The 19854-nt window shown below is 41.3% G+C and overlaps 1 protein-coding gene across 27 annotated transcripts in view; it reads right to left on the minus strand.

Moving 5' to 3' along the window:
- Positions 1-19854, minus strand: part of LOC140486400 (calcium/calmodulin-dependent protein kinase type II subunit delta) — a 310372-nt gene that overhangs the window by 104339 nt on the left and 186179 nt on the right. The window lies entirely within an intron of this gene.

A 19854-nucleotide genomic window follows, 5' to 3' on the forward strand; every position in this document is an offset into this window, starting at 1 on the left:
CAGAGCAGAGGAAAATCGCCTATACCGTGTATTCAAAAATAATGGGCACCCAATGAACACAGTCTGCCAATTTCTCAGCAACAAATCCAAACCAGCAGACAAAATAAATCCAGAAACTCTAGCCTCTCTCTTCTACAAAGACATCTCGGAAATGACTGCTAGACTACTCAGATCCCTTGGCATCATGGTAGCCCACAAACCCACCAACACACTAAAACAGCAGCTAATGAACTTGAAAGACCCTACACAGACAATGAGCAAAACTAACGTCATTTACAAAATACAGTGCAAGGACTGTAATAAACACTACATTGGACAAACAGGCAGAAAACTAGCCACCAGGATACATGAACACCAACTCACCACAAAAAGACATGACCCTCTCTCACTAGTACCCTCACATACGGATGAGGAAGGACACCACTTCGACTGGGACAATACATCCATCCTAGGACAAGCCAAACAAAGACATGCACGAGAATTCTTAGAAGCATGGCATTCCAAACGGAACTCTATTAACAAACACATCAAGTTAGACCCCATCTACCACCCCCTGAGAAAAAGGAACAGGAAGTGACTTCACCACAGAAAATGACATCACCAACCCAAAGAAACCTAAACATATAAATAGAAAGCAGGAATTTTCCACATTGCTTTGCATGAGGCCCACTGAAGATGCTGAGGTAAAAACCTAGTAAGGTAACAAAAGATCTGGAAATGAACCTTTCAGCTCAGCAAGCAAACCTATATCCCTAAGAAAATCCTGAACTAATATTCCCACGTCTCTTTATGCTTTAGATTTCCAAAGCCTTTCCCCATTTAGAAAATAGTCTATGCCTCTATTCTTCCGACCAAAGTGTATAACCTCGCACATTCTCACATTGCATTCCATCTGCTATTTCTTTGCCCATTTACTTAGCCTGTCCAAGTTCTTCTGCGGCCTCCTCACCTCCTCAACACTATCAGCCCCTCCACCTATCCTATTCTAGACACATTCTTTGGTGTCTAGAATGTAAATCATCTGCAAACTTAGCAACAATGCCCTCAATTCCAGATTGTTCATGTATAACAGGAATAGTTCTGGTCCCACAAGGACCCCTGTGGAACGCCACTAGTCACTGGCTGCCACCCTGAAAAAGACTGCATTATCCATTCTCTCTGCCTCCTGCTAATCAGCCAATCCTGTATCCATGCCAGTCCCACACCCCTAACACCATGGCTCTTAGCTTATTTAGCAGCCTTCTGAGTCACCTTGCTAAAGGCCTTTTGGAAATGTAAATAGATCTCATCCACTGGATCTCCTTTGACTAACTTGGTTGTTATGTCCTCAAAGAATTCTAACAGATTTGTCAGGCATGATCTTGCTTTGATGAAGTTGTGCTGACTCAGCTCTATTTTATCATGAACTTTCAAATACTCTACAATCTCACTCTTAATAATTGACTCTCAAATTTTACCAATGCACTGAGGTCAGGCTAACCCACCTAGAATTCCCGGTCTTCTGCTTCTCTCTCTTCTTAAACAGGGGTGTTCATTAACCATTTTTCAGTCCTCTATCACTTCTGACTCAATTCTTGTAAGATCACCACCACTTCTACAATCTCCTCAGCTATCTCCTTCTGATTTTTGGAGTGCAGACCATCTGTTCCAGGTGATTTATCTGCCTTCTGATTTTCAACTTCCCAGCACCTTCTCCTTAGTGACAGCAACTACACTCAGGCCCTACCCTGACTCTCTGGTAAACTGCTGGTATCTTCTACTGCAAAGATAGAGTCAATGAGTCATACATTTATACAGCACAGAAACAGACCCTTTGGTGTCTATGCTGACTACATGTCCTACATTAATCTAGTCCCATTTGCCAGAATTTGGCCCATATCACTCTAAATCCTTCCTTTTCACGTAACCATCCTAACGCCTTTGAAATGTTGCAATTGTACCAGCTTCCACCACTTCTGCTGGCAGTTCATTCCAAATGCGTTCACTCTGCATGAAAAGGTGACCCTCGGGTCTCTCTTAAATCTTTTCCCTCATCTTAAGCCCATACCCTCTAGTTTTGGACTCCCCTACCCTAAGAAAAAGAACTTGGCTATTCACCCTATCCGTTCCCCTCATGACTTTACAAACCTTTATAAGCCTCAGCCTCTGATGTTCCAGGGAAAATAGTCCCAGCGTCTCCCTAGAAATACAAGTGCATTATAAGTTGTTTGGAAAAGATTTACTTGACAGATTGCCAGGATGAAGTAGGTATCTTAGGTGGGAAAACTGAATCTACACCCAGTTGGAATGTGAAGGAATAAGAAGTGATCTTATTGAAATACAGGAGAGCCTGGGATGAATTGATAGGGTGGAAATTGAGCAGTCATTCACCACTGAGGAATCGAGTATGAAAGGATTCGGTTTGTGAAAAAAAAAGGGTCTCCCACCAAAGACTGAGGTGAGAATTTTTTTTCTCTTACAGGTCATTAGCCTCTAGAATTTTCTTCCCCAGAGAGCAACAGAGACAATGCCTTTGAATATATTCAAGGCTGAGTTAGAAGCATTCTCCTTTGACAAGGTAGACAGAGGAAAATGGAGTGTAGGCCATAATCAGATCAGCTGTGCAGAGCAGGATTGAGGGGCCAAATGGCCTTCACTTGCTCCTTATTCTTGTACGATATGCATTTCACTGTTGTATCAAGACTTCACTCTTTTTCCATGCTTGGAAATCTAGAAGTCCTCATGTCTCCCTTTATATATATATTATAATCTCACCTTTTCTTAAAAAAATTTACAGCCTATATTAGAGTAGATTAGACTAGATTACTTACAGTGTGGAAACAGGCCCTTCAGCCCAACAAGTCCACACCGACCCACCGAAGCGCAACCCACCCAGACCCATTTCCCTACATTTACCTCTTCACCTAACATTACGGGCAATTTAGCATGGCCAATTCACCTAACCTGCACATTTTTGGATTGTGGGAGGAAACCGGAGCACCCGGAGGAAACCCACGCAGACACAGGGAGAATCTGTGTGGAGTTTGCACAGAGTTTGTAGCTTTTCAAATTCAGTGTCTATTACCAGGGAGATATTTGTTTTAAATGTTTTTGTTCTGTATCAGAATTTTACTGCATATATTAATATAGGTATCATTTAGATCATCCACTGATCACCAGTTCTTCATTCTGCTAGTTGACCCTTTTCACAGAACCATGCAGCAGAAAATGAAAGCCATTCAGCATGGTATGCCATATCTTTGAAAGGGAGAAAGTGAGGACTGCTGGAGACCAGAGTTAAAAAGTGTGGTACTGGAAAAGCGCAGCAGGCCAGGTAGCATCTGAGGGGCAGGAGAATCGACGTTTCGGGCATAAGCCCTTCTTCAGGAATGAGGCATGGGGGGGGGGGGGGGGGGGGAAAGCTGGGAATACGATAGGTGGAAGGACGTGAGGGTTATACACTGGAGAGGGGGTGGGGGCGGAGGGGTCGGGAAGAAGATTGCAGGTCAAGAGGGCGGTGCTGAATCCGGGATGGGACTGAGATAAGGTGGGGGGGGGGGGAATGAGGAAGCTGGAGAAATCTACATTCATCCTGTGTGGTTGGAGGGTTCCTAGGCAGAAGACAAGGCGCTCTTCCTCCAGGCGTCGTGTGGCCAGGGTCTGGAGAAGGCCAAGGACCTGCATGTCATTGGCGGAGTGGGAGGGGGGAGTTAAAGTGTTCAGCCACGGGGTGGTTGGGTTGGTTGGTGCAGGTGTCCCAGAGGTGTTCCCATGCGGAAGATGGACTGTTCCACATATCCGACGAAGAGGCAGGCATAGCTGGGGCCCATGTGGGTGCCCATGGCTACTCTTTTGATTTGGAGGAAGTGGGAGAATTGGAAGAAGTTGTTAAGAGTGAGGACCAGTTCAGTCAGTCGAAGGAGGGTATCAGTGGAAGGGTACTGGTTGGGTAGGCGGGAGAGGAAGAAGAGGAGGGCTTGGAGGCCTTCATAATGGCGGATGGAAGTCTGCCATATCTTTGAAAGCACTATTCCATTTGTTCTAATCTTCTGCTCTTTCTTCTTAATCTCATGACTGTTTCCCTTTCAACTAATTATCCAGCTCCCTACTGAAAACCAACTGCTGGATCTGCTTCAATCTGCCTTCATTCTTGATTAACATCTCCCTATGTTCAAGAAAAAAAAACTTATCACAGATCTGGGTCTTTAGGCTCAAGTTTGCAAACTTCTAATGTTTAATAAGAAGCATGGAATACCAAAACACTAATCCTCAACACATAGTTGTAACAATTAATGGATTGTCAACATTTTCTGTAACAACCCCATGTATCTCATTTTAAAAGGTCACACATCAAGATAACTGACAAGCAAAAAATTCAACCTAACTGTGAAAGTTGAAGTCTCAACTTAAAATTTACACTATAAACTACTGCCATTATAGGTATCAATCCAACAAATAGAACAAAGGAGCACAAGTAGTACACACTACAAAATGTATGTTATAGCAACAGTTTGTATTTATGCAGCACCTTCAAAGTCTAAGATCATTTTTCCTCAAAAGTGCAAAAGAATAAGAATCAACACTGAGTCAAAGCAAAGAATATTAGATAGCACAAGAGTTTGGTCAAAACATGGGTCTAGAGGCCAGGAGATCAACAAATAGCCAATATAATTTGGTGGAGGAAATCAGAGATATTTAAGTCCTAGATTCCAAAAGGCATGACCAGCAATGGGACTCTGGGATTAACAACAGGTATGGCTGGACATTTTGTTCAAGGGAGGGTCAGGTCTACAACCAAATTTAAATACAAGGGTCAGGTCAATGACCACTGGCATAATTCAGGACTGGACACTAGGTAATTTAAAGCAGTAGATCTTTAAACTAGTTAAAATTAAGGGAGGGTGAAGGATGGAAGACTGTATACTAGAACACTTATCGGTCCTAGATTTGCCAACGCTGTACTTCAGGCTGGGATAAGGTAGACAGTGGCCTAAGCCAAGAGCAGTGGCAAAAGTAGGCAATCTTCCTCTTAGCAAAATTATGAGATGAGAAAGACCAATGTCAAATACACCTTGGATTGAGAACAATCTAATTGAATTGGATTCAGTTGCCTATATGAGAAATACAATTAATGTAAAAATCCTAAGACTTATAGTGGAGTCAAAGACTTGGCCCATTTAATTGTTCAGCAAAAGGAAACTGCAGTTTGTTTGGGGTTGGATATCAGACATAGTCTGACAGTACAAAGGCAGTTGAGAGCGGAATCGATGTTGTCAGCATACAGGCAGAATGTGATCTCATGTATTTGTCGATCCAGCAAAGACAATTTAGGAAATGGATGGAGCTAAGGGTAAATACTTGGGGAACTCTACAAGTTATCCAGCAGAAAGTGAAGAGGTGAAGAGTATTGCTCTTTTCATCCTTTGTTTAAAAAAAAGCAAAATAAATAAGACAATTTAGTTAAAATACGATTCTTCATAGAAAACATGGAATACGTATTGCAGATTGGTTATTATTTGAAGAGGTACTGATGGTTCCATCCCTGTGGAGATCTCACCATGCCTTGTGGAGGTCAATAAATTTTAGAAGAGACACAAATTTCCTGGTGACCAACACAAAGAATAAAGCAATAAAATTTCACGTTTTAAGACTATGGCAAACAAATGAAAATCAATATGAAGTAAACATTAATAGGGAGCTATGGAAAATGTATTCCTCATTAATACAGTTGAAAACCCCATGTTACATTTATACATTGCATGACATTTCCTTCATGGTCATGATTAAATTTCCCAAGCTTTTTTCTCTTTGACAGGATGTGAATGTTGTTGGCAAGGTGTTTCTTGCACATCCAAAATTCCCCTGAAGATGGCCAGCAGTTTTCTTGAAGCGCCACTGGCTTTATGGTGTATTTATACCTGCAGTCCTGTAAGGAAGGCTGTTCCAGGCTTTTGACCCAGTGACAGAGAAGCAGCAGCGATTGGTTTCAAATCAGGATGAAGTGCCGCTAAGACTCTAACTTGCAGGTGATGTTGTGGCCATGGAACTGCTGCTTTTATTCTTCAAGATCACAGAGATTGTGGGTTTAGAAGGTGCTGTTGAAGGAGCCTTGGTGCATTTGGTAAACAATTTACAGCGGTGCCAGTGATGGATGGACTGAGATTCAAGCAGGATACTGTGTCTTGGAGTGCTGTTGGAGGTGCACTTTTCCAGGCAAGTGGAAAGTATTCCATCACCCTGATGACTCGTGCCTTGTAGATGGTGGACAGACTGTGAGGAGTCAGGGGCTGAACTACTCTCCTGCCTTTAGCAGGGTCTCTCCTCCTTATAACATCAGGATGAACTTTCCAACATCATTTTAAACAAAGCCCTCTTGACTCCATTTTCTGAGCATAAACAAGTGGATTTCCACTAGCAAGCCATCCTTTGAGGATTCCTTGATTTTTAACTCTCCATAATCCAATGTTTCCTTAAACACGGATTCTGTCCTCACCAACATTCGATATGGTTTTAATCAAAAGCACCTTTAGTTTTTTATCCCCCAAAAACACTTGCAGTGACTAACTCAGAGCCTGACAGTGACGGCAACAGCATGACCAGCTCACTCTTCGTGTCAAGGTAGTAAACAGTGCACCGGACTTATGACACGTTACACTTTGATTTCTGTCTCCATAATAAGATCACGTTGGCTTGTCTCTAGCAGATTTGCTGTCCCCTTCTCCAAAATACTCTTATTGACTCCAGCATTTGCAACACAAACGCATATTCTGGATCAAGACCCTTCTAAAGAATCATTTTCTCTTTGCCCAGAGTGATGCAGATTTACATGCTCCCATTGTTAGCACAATGTTCAGACCTCAAACTAAACCTTTCCAGCCAACCCACAGAAAGCAAACATCATCCCTTACTAACATATCACTGGATTTTATGTTCAGCCTGACAGCAAACACCCATTCTTCAATCTTGTTGTGCTGTGCAGCAGTTAAATTGTGATTCAAAAAGTCCCACAGCAATTTATAGAATTGATGCCATTTTAATTGGATTGAGGGCAGAACTTGTGGAAGTGAAATACCTTTTTGCTCCCACATCCATGATTTTAATCTCTGTTAGGTGAGCTGCCTAATACCACAAGGAAAGAAATAATTTCTCAACATAATTAGATTGGGAGTATTAACACAAAAGGTGAATACAGACCAGCTTATCAGTTTTATTAATTCACTGTTAGCCAAGGACAATTTTCATATGTTTTTCTTCAATTCATGGCGATTCAACAACTAGGTTGGCTCCTATATCAATAATTTAACCTCATGCAATTAAGAGAACACCTCAATACAACAAACACAGTTATATTTTGCACAGAAGATATTCATCCACAGTTAATTAAGTCCCATAAATATTCATCACGTAACTAGATCTCATCACCCATGTGAGGAGAAACAGCAAGCTTTGTTCCTGCAAACAAGGCCGATTACAGCACAGAAGAGGGCTCCATCAACGAGAATCAGCCTTGCTGCAGCCAAGAAACTGCTTTTTAGGTAGTTAAAGATTGTGCTGCTGGAGGTCATAAAAGGTCAATTTGCTAGATATGTAGGCATTAGATTCTGACTGGCAATGAATCAGATTCAGAGGAGGACAGATGTCTATTTGAAGTTGGAGGTGGTTGAATTAGGACTACAATATCAATCTTTTCCTCCCCTCCCCTATCCTATCCTAACCTGACCTTGGCCATATGGCAGCTAACAGTAACAGGGTCTCATGGGTAGATTTACACACAAAATGTCAGCTGAGAATTTACCATACCTAAACAAGTGGTTGGCACAGAGGTGGACTTGGGTGTCCCTGAACGAACAACAAAAAAAATCAAAACTTTAAATTTGCATTGAAATCGTACACTGTAGGTAGATTGAAAAGGGTTTGTTCTGATCAATCCAAATGAGGGAATCTTGGGTAATTCTCATGCCTGCTGCAAAGGCCTAAGGGAAGTGAGGTGGCTGGCATACTGTTGAGAGAATTTTTCTTCCCTAAAATTGCTAACTTTTGATATTGAGGCCTGTGTATTGTGGATCTAAAATACAAGCACTTGTGTCTCCGTTACCGGCACCTGACCTGCATCAAGCATCCACAATAAATAAATGTAGTAAACAACCATAGTGACAAGACCCTTGTCTGCAGCAAGTATATTTCCACACACAATGCAGCTGCCGAGATTTATTTTGGCCTGTTGGATAACAGGATAAGTTAGGATATGGCAGAGAACTCCCTCAACTAGTTTTGTCACAAACTGTCTCAAAAAAAGTTTGAATTCAAAGCTTCAGTTAACTGGCGCTGGGAGGAAGAAGAAAAAATGACCTTTTGAAAACCTAATTTGCAGTTAGTTTGGCAGCACCCAGAATGCATTTTGTAAACTGTACAATCTTCATAAATAAATCTTCACAGAAATTTGGAGTGAAAACTTTGTTAAGATTAATTATAAAATCAAAACTCTTGGATTTTGAAGTTCATCTTGGGATGTTGAAGGTTAATATGTTGAGGCAGCTTCATCCACCATTCTATGTCATTTGCCGTAATGCTAATGTGCAGATGAAGATCTGAGATACCAGATCCAAACGTCCTTCAGACACTAACCTTCAAACATTGAAGACAGGTATCCGAAAACATGGGAAATAACTCATTATCTGAATTCCAAAAACAGGGTGCTTCTATGAATTTATTTTCAGAACAAACAAAATCTGTGTAAAGCGTAAATACACTGTAAATACTGCAACATTTGAAAAAAGCAGGAAGAATAAGTAACTCTAGCAGGTAGCTTCCAATTATGAATAAAGGGGATAAAGCAACAACCCAAAATTAATACTCCAATAACTACTGTTGGCAAATAAACTGCAAGGTAAGGTTGCCTTCAGATTATTAAAATAGGACATTTCGCTATATTAAAGATGTTATATAATTCAAAGTGTAGTGGTATCCATTTACAATTATTTGTGAAGATTTCCTCTTAGGTCTGAGCAATTATGGACAAACTTGTAACAATGTTTGGGACAGATTTGGTGCAAAGCTCTCCTTGAGACTGATTATTAAAATTGTTGCACAAATATTGAGTTTTAAAGGCACAGCTACCAAACAAATTAATACTATTCTATCGCATTTTTAATGTGATAAACATTCCAGGATGCACCACAGATGCATTATTAAGTAAAATTTGACATGAAGCTACTCATGGATATATGAAGCCAGGTGCTGCGTCCAAATGAGCAAGTTTAAAAAGTATCTTGAAGGAGGAAACAGAAAATGTGATGCAGAGAGGCTTAGGGAACAAAAACAGAACTTTCAGACTTGGCAGCTAAAGGCAGAATTAAAGTAATTAAATTCAAGTATGCTGATGAGTTTTCCAGAATTAAATGAGAACGGGGATCTTAGAGATGGGATGTTCAAAAGCAATGGAAGGATTGGAAAACAAGGATATGAATATTAAAATCAAGTTGTTATTCAGGACAGTGAGCACAGGGAATGAATGGCATTTGGTATAAGTAGGTAAACAGCATAGTTAATGTAGGGTATGTTATGGAAGGTCAGGAATGCACTAGAATAAAAAGGTGCTGGAAATATTCACTAAATCCAGCAGCATCAGTGGAGAGAAGAACTGAGTAAGTGTTTGTGGTGACGAAAGGTTACAATCCAAAGCAATTACTGGGTGGGATGCTCTTTGGAGTGTCAGTGTGGTCTGGATGGTCCAAATGGCCTCTTTCTACACTGTAGGGATTCTAACCATCGGGGCAATTTCTGTCTCTAAATTTTTCAAATATCTTTTCTCGGTTAAAGGTTTCAATTTTAGTGAAATTAATCTCACGAGCTCTTTGCACTTGTTAATGGAGACAAATCTGCAGAAGACAGGATTTGAAGATGACAATTACACTACAGAAAAGAATCTGGGAGTAATATTTTCATTCTAGGGTGATCATGGAATAGTTAGCAGCTTTAGCAGACAAAACAAACCACATCTGAAAACATTTGTATATTCCAGCCAGACCTGGCCATGAGTAGTTAGATAAATTATCCACCATATCTGATCAAGGTGACATCTCTTAGACTCAAGAGTGTGGGCAGGGGAGCAGAAATGTGTGAAAGAGTATACTAGTTTTATTGGAAGCAGATGGTGAAGTAGCTGAACTGAAGAAATAAGGTGGTGAACAGAAGAACAGGTAGGATCTTGACATTGCTGTTGAGTAAACTGATACAACATACATAGGGAAAAATTGGATAAGGCCCCAAAAAAGTGTGTTTTGGGGATTTCAAGGTTCAATGAATCAGTGCCCAATTGTTGAGTTACAAGGAGCATGCACCACGTGTGCTGTCTGCTAGTTTAGCCAATAGCAATCTGCAACTCAGCATTACACACATTGTAGAGTGCCTGCATTCCTCAGCACAGGACTCATGAGACACGAGCACTATTTAAGCAAACATAGAAAATAGGAGCAGAAGTACGCTATTTGGCCCGTTGAGCCTCCTCTGCCATACATAATGATCACGGCTGATCATCCAACTCAGTACTCTACACCCACTTTCTCCCCATATCGTTTGAGCCAAAGATCTATATCTAACTCCTTCTCGAAAACATTCAATATTCTGGCCTCAACCACTTTCTGTAGCAGCAAATTTCACCAGCTCACTGCACTCTGGCCAAAGTAATTTCTCTTCATCCCAGTCCTAAATTGCCAACCCTGTATCTCTAAACTGTAATCCCTGGTCTGGACTTCCCAATCAATGGGAATACCTTCCTTGGTTTATCCCATCTAGTCCTGTCAGAATTTTAAACGTCACAATGAGAGCCACCCTCATTTTTCTCAACTCCAATTAATATAGTCCAGTCTCTTTTCATACCTTTATTGTCCTCCAACAAAATGCAGAACATCTTTCCTCAAGATAAGGAGACCAAAACTGCACACGATATTCCAAGTGTGGTCTCACCAGGACCATATACAACTGAAACAAGATATTCCTGTTCCTGTACTCTAATCTTCTCACCTTGAAGATCAACATGCCATTCCCTGCTGCTCTTGCATACTTATTTTCAGCAACTATTGCACAATGACATCCAGGTATTATTGTACCTGTCATTTCCCAATCTATCGCTCAGATAATAATCTGCTTTCCTGCCTTTGCTACCAAAGTGGATAAAGTCACATTTATGTACATCATACTTCATCTGTCCACTCATTCAATCTATCCAAATCTCTGCTTCCTCCTCACAGCTCAACCTCTCGTTCAACGTTGTCATCTTCAAACTTGGAGAAATTACATTTAATTCCCTCAATTAGGTAATATATACTATGAATATCTGGAATCTGAGCACTGATCCCTTGCAGTATTCCACTTGTCACTGCTTACTACTCAGAACAGACCTAATCACTTAAAGTCAGAGAAGTGCAGCACAGAAACAGACCCTTCGGTCCAACTCCTCCATGCCGATCAGATATCCTAAATAAATCTAGTCCCATCTGCCAGCATTTAGTCCATGTCCTTCTAAACCCTTCCTATTCATTTACCCATCGAGATATCTTTTAAATGTTGTAATTGTACCAGCCTCCACCACTTCCTCTGGCAGTCATTCCATATACACACCACCCTCTGCGTGAGAAGGTTACCCCTTAGGCTCCTTTTACATCTTGCTCTCTCACCTTAAGTCTGTGCCCTCTAGTGTTGGACTCCTCCCCCACTGAGAAAAGACCTTGCCTATTTACCCTACCCATGCCCCTCATGATTTTATAAACTCCTATAAAGGTCACCCGTCAGCCTCCGACGTTCCAGGAAAAATAACCTCAGCCAAATCAGTCTCTCCCTGTAGCTCATGCCATCCAACCCTGGCAACATTCTTGAACGTCTTTCCTGAACTCTTTCAAGTTTCACAACATCCTTTCTAAAGCAGGAAGAACAGAATTGAATGCAATTTGCCAAAAGGAGCCTAATCAATGTTCTGTACAGCCACAACATGACCTCTCAACTCCTATGCTCAATGCACTGAGCAATAAAGGGAAGTATACCCAACACCTTCTAAACTTGTAATCTTTGTTTCTGGTTTGCCAACCAGCTCTCTATACACTTCAGTGTATTAACCCTAATCCCATGCACTTGTAGTATTCTGGGCTATTCTCTTATGCGTGACATTATCAAAACCCTTTCGAAAGTCTAAATCTAAGGATATCCACTCGTTCCCCCTTATGAACTCCACCAGCTACATCCTTGAAAAATTCCAGAAGATTGGTCAAGCATAATTTCTCTTTAATAAATCCATGCTCTGTCTGATTCTGTGACTGGATTCCAAGTGCTTTGCTGTTAAATCTTTTCTAATGGACTCCAGCATTTTTCCTATTACTGAGGTCAGGCTAACTGGCCTATAGTACCCTGTATTCTCTCTATGCCTGTTTAAAATAGTGGGGTTACATTAGCAACTCTCCAATCCATAAGAATTAATTCTAGACAGCAAATCTTCCTGCCAGTATACTAGTCACCTTCCAATTCAGGTGCAATCCATCGTTCTTGTACAAGTTGCTTCTACCCCAGAAGAGATTGCAATAATCCAAGAATGTGAACCCTTCCCCTAACCTCAACCCCCTCACCAGCTCCTCAACCACACATTTATCTGTTCTACCTACCTAATCCTATCCTCACTAACTTGTGGCACCAGATATTACCACCCTAAAGGACCTCTATCTTTTAATTCCTGTCTGACTTTCTAGATTCATCCTTCAGAATCTCATCCTTTTCCCTTCCTACATTGGAACAAACAATGTGCATAACAACCTCATACTGGTCCTTTTCCCCTTTGAGAACATTCTACACCCTTGAGACATCCTTGATCCTGGCATTAGGGAAGCAACACACCATTCTGATTTCCCGCTATTAAGTGCGGAATATCTGTCTGTGCCTCTGACTATACAGTCCCCTATCACAATCGATCATTTGGAACCTGACGTACCCCTCATTACATTGCAGCCACTCTCGGTACCAGAACCTTGGCTGTTCGTGCTACATTTCCTTGAGTGTCCACCACCCCCTTCATTTTCCAGAACAGCACACTTGTTTGAGATGGGGATAGCCACAGGAGACCCCTCTACTACCTGCCTCCCTCTCCTATCTTTCCTGGAGTTAACCCATCTACCTGACTATATCTGTGGCTTTTCTCTCTTCCTATAATTGCCATCCATCACACCCCCTTGCTCCTGTGAATTCCTCATTGCTTCTAACCACTGCTCCAACCACCGCTCCAACTGATCTGATCAGATTTGCAATCAAAGACACTTCCAACAGAAATAATCATCATTAACATGGAAACTCTTCCTAACCTCTCACAACTTATCACTCTACTAAAGGTCATCTTTACTCTTGAACAATCTGCAGACCCTGAAAATAGCACTGTCTTATTGCTGTAAAAAAAACATTGCTTTTTTAAAATTTAATCAAGAGACAGATCTCAATAAAAAATTCAAAAAAGAACCCATTCTACTCATTATTGCAGATTTACAGCAAATTTACACTTAAAAACCACACACTTAGCTTTTCCTGTGCTGTGAGCTCGCCGACACAAGTTCCTCACAATTCAGTTGTGAACTTTGCTCTGTGTTAATTTTTCCTAGGCGCACTCCAATGCTCAGAGGTACTTGAACTCAAAAAGCAAAGGCAGTAACTGTGCAGATTCACTGCTCTGTCAGACAGCAGTGTAAGTTTCTTTCTATGACCACATGGTCGCTGCATTTGTCTGTCTTCCCCCTTTTTAATTGCTGTTGTTTTGATCTTTTGTCCCCCCAAAGTTCCAAAACAATGCAACAGCATATAAAACGTTAATTGCTGCTCCTGGAATTCAAGGAAATCACCTCCAACACCTAAAATACCTCAATAAAGGAATAGCTCTTACAGACACAATTTTTTCCCATTGGATTACTCAAACTAGGACTTTTTCTTTTGAGCGTAGGAGACTAAGGGAGGATCTTATAGAAGTGTACAAGATCATGAGAGACATGAATAGGGTGAACGCACTCAATCTTTTTCCCAGGATTGAGGAATCGAGGACTGGATGGCATCAGTTGAAGGTTAGAGGGGAAAGAATAAAAGGGAACCAGAAGGACATTTTTACACAAAGGGTGGTACGCATGTGGAATGAGCTGCCAGTGGAAAGAGTTGAGGTGGGCACATTAACAACATTTAAAAGGCATTTGGACAAATACATGGATAAGAGAGGTTTAGAAGGATATGGGTCAAGTGCAGGGAAATGGGGTTAGTGTGGATGGGCATTTTGGTTTGCATGGACCAGTTTGGAGGATTCTATGAATCTTAAAAAGTACCTACTATTGAATTCACTCTCTTTAGGACTACTTCCTGGAGTACTCTAGATTGTAGATTATCTGACACTGGGGATAAATCAACTTTTAATCAAATCAATTTCTACAATTCCTTTTTTTTTTATGGATACTGATTTTCTTCAGTTCCTCCCTTTCACTAAACTCTATTTCCAAACAGGTGTGGGCCATTTATGTCCCCCTTTGTGAAGGCAGAACCAAATTATATATTTAATTTTTCCACCATCATTTCGCTCCCCACTATAACATTCCCTGTTTCTGACTGTCTGTGCGGAGTTTGCACATTCTCCCTGTGTCTGCGTGGGTTTCCTCCGGGTGCTCCGGTTTCCTCCCAGAGTCCAAAAATGTGCAGATTAGGTGAATTGGCCATGCTAAATTGCCCATAGTGTTAGGTGAAGGGGTAAACGTAAGGGAATGGGTCTGGGTGGGTTGCGCTTCGGCAGGTCGGTGTGGACTTGTAGGGCTGAAGGGCCTGTTTCCACACTAAGTGATCTAATCTAATCTACACCTGTCTTTACACATCTTTTTCTCTTCACATACTTATAGAATCACTGTTTGTATGTCTCCTACAAGCTCTCTTGTACTCCACTTCCCGTCTCATAATCAATCCCATGTCCTCCTTTGCCAAATTAGATTAGATTAGATTAGATTACTTACAGTGTGGAAACAGGCCCTTCGGCCCAACAAGTCCACACCGCCCCGCCGAAGCGTAACCCACCCATACCCCTACATCTACATCTACCCCTTACCTAACACTATGGGCAATTTAGCATGGCCAATTCACCTGACCTGCACATCTTTGGACTGTGGGAGGAAACCGGAGCACCCGGAGGAAACCCACGCAGACACGGGGAGAACGTGCAAACTCCACACAGTCAGTCGCCTGAGGCGGGAATTGAACCCAGGTCTCAGGCGCTGTGAGGCAGCAGTGCTAACCACTGTGCCACCGTGCCGCCCAAACTAAATTCTAAACTAGTTCCAACCTAATCCTTACTGCTTTTTTCTGGCCAATTTATATGACGTCCTCAATCTAATAATATCCCTAATTTCCCTTATTAGACATGGTCAGGGCTGGAAAAGCTACCCTACTCTACTTAAAAAAGTCAGTCTACATTTCAAACTTGTTCCTTTCTAATCTACCTTTGCACATTCCAGTTCCCACTCAGCCACAATCTCTTCTGGTTTACATACTGATGCCCTTACCAAAATGGTGTCGGAGGCAGGTTGTTCCACAACTGTGCGTGTATAGTGCAGCAGGCATTTTCGTAGCAAAAGGCATTAGTAGCACTGCAAGTACGAAGCTACATTTTGCAGCCGTTTGTTTTTAAATCACACACTGTTAATAGCTCTATGCATTTCTATTCAGCAATTATAATAATATTTATTTATTTAATATCAAGGCATTGTGGGTCAAATTCTGCACCTGGACCGCAACGGTTTAAAGTGGCAGCTCACCACCACCTTCTCAAGGGCACCTCAGGATAATAAATGCTGAGCAGCCGGCGACTTCTATGGGTGAATAAAACAAAAATCAAATCTTTTGAGAAATCAGACTTAAAAAAATCTATATATGTCATTGACCCAAATTAAACAGCTTTTTTTTTGTGCAATAAACTTTCAGGATAGTCGTGCCCTTGTACAATCCACTAAATCAGTGCAAAATCTAGCCAGTTCTCAAAAAGTGGTGCTCCCATGACAGCGATAGCCAAGAAGACTTGATAAAATAACGAACTTCAACAGACACTGTTGTTAATTAATACAAGCAATGGCTACATGCTATTCCCTAAACAACTGAAATGTTGATTAGTCTCTCTAGTACATTTTGATACATTCCTGCAGGATGACAGCACCATTTACACTGAGCAATGTAGAGGTATTCTTTCACAGTGAGTAAATACCACTTCAGACAAAAAAGGCAAGAAACATCTGAATGGCATACCAAGCTAGCCATAGCCACTCATGACCATCAAATTCAACTTAATTTATTGCTGTCACAACTGGTTTCTTCCATGCTCTGAATAACTCTGAATTATAGACTTATTATTTTTTAATTAAGATGCATGTTGGACTGTTTGACATGTTCATTATATTAATAATTATCAACAGACTACAGGCACTATAAAGGTCAGAAAGACAAACAAGCATGCACTCTGTAAATAAAGACTATAAAGGGCAAGTGGATCGGTTTCAATTTTGAAAGCAATCAATTCATTTTATCCTTACAGATGGCAGAAGTTATTGAAACTGCCTAAACACTGGCTCATCAATATATAGATCATTCATTCGATGTTTAATTGAACCATTTATTCCATGTGACTGACTGTATTTAACTGCATTTGTACCTGAAATTTTTAGAGTTTTACTTTCTCACCTGCCAGTTGTGAACTGGCAAAACTTTATTTCCACAAATCTGTTTCATTAAATTTCAGCTTATTCTTGCTTATTATAGGAATCAGGTCACAATTTGGAAATTTCATATTAATCAGTTTTTTTAAAAATACACAGAACCAGGTAATATTTACATAACTGCCTTTTTCAAAGTATTTAAAACAGGTTTTCTTGAAAATGTGGCACAATTTCTTACTCATGCAACATGCCCTCAAAAATCTCACTTTTGGAGAACTTTCATGTTTAAATTATCTTGAGATTTTTTTGTCTTAACGATCTGTTTCAATTACTGAGGGAGGCGAACAGAGTCAATATAGCCCAGACGAACTGTGAATAGAAGTAGTGAAGAGACAGAGGATGATATCAAAACCAGGCATAAAAAGCTTACTCGCTGAGCACAATGCAAAAGCTTGCTATATGTCTGTTTAATAGGGCAGGGAAATTTGGTGTGCGTGAGGAACGAAGTTCCCCGAAACAGTCTTCGATCACAGGAAGCCTCTTTAAAGCTGGCAAGTAAGTAACTGTCATCTAAATAAGTCATTAACTGCTATTCAAGCCAAGCATTGTGACTGCAACAGCCAGCACATTTATTTCTCGAGTCGTCAGCATCTCACCAATGACAAGTAAGTATGCGCACCATGGGGAATGTGCCTCGAGTCAATACGACAGACCAGGAAGGCTTTGAAAAGTAAAACCGAACAGTCAAAACCCTGGTCACGAGAGGGGCTCCTGCTCATGGAACTATGTTTCACAACTGTTTACAGCGATTGTCAACTTGTTGGAAGTCATGTCACATCTCTTGTTCTTCACCCACCGTTAGCTGCATTTTCCTGGCTTCCAGTCTACATAATTGTTTGGGGGCAGCTAATACAGCTCTACATTACAGCGCTGATGAGAAACCAAGTGAAACATGATGACAGCAGCAACCACACAAATACCTGCTGTCCTCTTTGAGTCATGTGTTCCATAGGGCAGATGGACACAGATGCAGCTGCAGGGACATGAGCTCAAAACATGTGAGCTGGAGGCAATGGATCAGCTCTCTCAACATGTTTGTGCAGCATATTGAAGCCTTTACAATTTCTGATGCAAGAAATGTGTCCTGCTGAGCTTCCTCTACTTTCAATAGTTCATCTATTATGGTGATTTCCAACCAATTACTAAAGCAACTATTGAAGTTATCTAATTTGCCTAAATTATGAACATCTCTCTCTACTGCCCCATATAAAGAGCCAGTGCTTCTTTGTTGCAAACTGTACAATTGCTTACTCCCACATAGAATACTGGGGGAGGCTTCACAGTCAACCAAGTATGCATGCAGCAGTGTCCTTCAGATCCATACATAATATTCTACCTCGGTGCAGTGGTATCATCCTCGGAACAGTTCTGTCATAGCAAACAGTAAAAAACACATGGACTGTAGCTTGGGGTGCTCTTGACATGCCAACCATGGAAAAACATCTCACACATTGTTCAAAGGGTTTAATACTGGAGTTCTGGAAAAGCCAATTCTTCTGCCACAGAGGTTTAAGGGTGCCCACTCCCTTTAATAGGACTGAGCATTTGAGACAACAGATGTTGCAATCCTCCTCTGCCATGTTCCTGTATGCATTGAGTGCTCTCTACACCCAGACACGTGGCATTTGAATAACTCTCAGTCATAGAGATGTACAGCAGGAAAACGGACCCTGCCATGCTGACCAGAAATCCTAACTTAATCTAGTCTCATTTGCCAGCCCTTATCCCACTAAACCCTTCCTACTCATATACCCATCCAGATGCCTATTAAATGTTCTAGTTGTACCAGTCTCCACCACTTCCTCTGGCAGCTCATTCCATACATGGTCCATCCTCTGCACGAAAAAGTTGCCCCCTAGGTCTCTTTTATTTCGTTCCCCTCTCACGCTAAAACCTATGCCCTCTAGTTCTGAACTCTCCGACCCCAGGGAAAAGACTTTGCCTATTTACTCTATCCATGTCCCTCATAATTTTGTAAATCTCTATAAGGTCACTCCTCAACCTCCTACACTCCAGGAAAAACAGCCCCAGCCGATTCAACCTCTCCGTATAGCTCAAATCCTCCAGCCCTGGCAACATTCTTATAAATCTTTTCTGAACCCTTTCAAGTTTCACAAATTCCTACTGATAGGAGGAAGACCAGAATTGCACACAATATTCCAAAAGTGGCCTAATCAATGTCCTGTGTGGCCTGAAATGACCTCCCAATCCCTATACTCAATGCTCTGACTAATAAAGGAAAGGGTATCAAATGCCTTCTTCGCTATCCTATCTACCTATGACTCCACTTTCAAGGAGCTATGAACCTGCACTCCAAGGTTTCTTTGCTCAGCAACATTCCCTAGGACTAAGATTTGCCTTTCCAAAATGCAGCACTTCACATTTATCAAAATTAAACTCCATCTGCCACTCCTCGGCCCATTGGCCCATCTGATCAAGATCCCCATTGCACTCTGAGGCAATCTTCTTTGCTGTCAACTACACATCCAATTTGGTGTAATCTGCAAACTTACTAACCATACCTCCTATATTCACACCCAAATCATTTACAATAAGGTGACGAAAAGCAGTGGACCCAGCACCAATCCTGGTGGCACTCCACTGGTCACAGGCCTCCAATCTGAAAGGCAACCCTCCACCACCACCCTCTGTCTTCGAATCCGTTCTATATCCAAGTGGTTAATTTCACCTGTATACAATCTCACCTTGCTAACCAGTCTACCATGAGGTACCTAGTCAAACCCCTTATTGAAGTCCAGATAGATCACATCCACCACTGTGCCCTCATCAATCCACTTTGTTACTCCAAAAACCTCAACCGAGGTTGTGAGACATGATTTTCCTCACACAAAGCAATGTTGACTTTGTCTATTCAGTCCTTGCCTTTCCAAATACATAGTTTCTTGAAAGTAGAGTCGCAGGTAAACATGATAGTGACAACAGCATTTGGTATGCTTTCCTCTATTGGACAGCATTGAGTATAGGAGTTGGGAGGTAATGTTGCGGCTGTACAGGACACTGATTAGACCACTTTTAGAATATTATGTACAATTCTGATCTCCTTCCTATTGGAAAGATGTTGTGAAACTTGAAAGGGTTCAGAAAAGATTTACAAGGA

The sequence above is a fragment of the Chiloscyllium punctatum genome, chromosome 1 (genome assembly GCF_047496795.1).
Source record: "Chiloscyllium punctatum isolate Juve2018m chromosome 1, sChiPun1.3, whole genome shotgun sequence".
In the NCBI taxonomy this organism is placed as follows: Eukaryota; Metazoa; Chordata; class Chondrichthyes; order Orectolobiformes; family Hemiscylliidae; genus Chiloscyllium; species Chiloscyllium punctatum.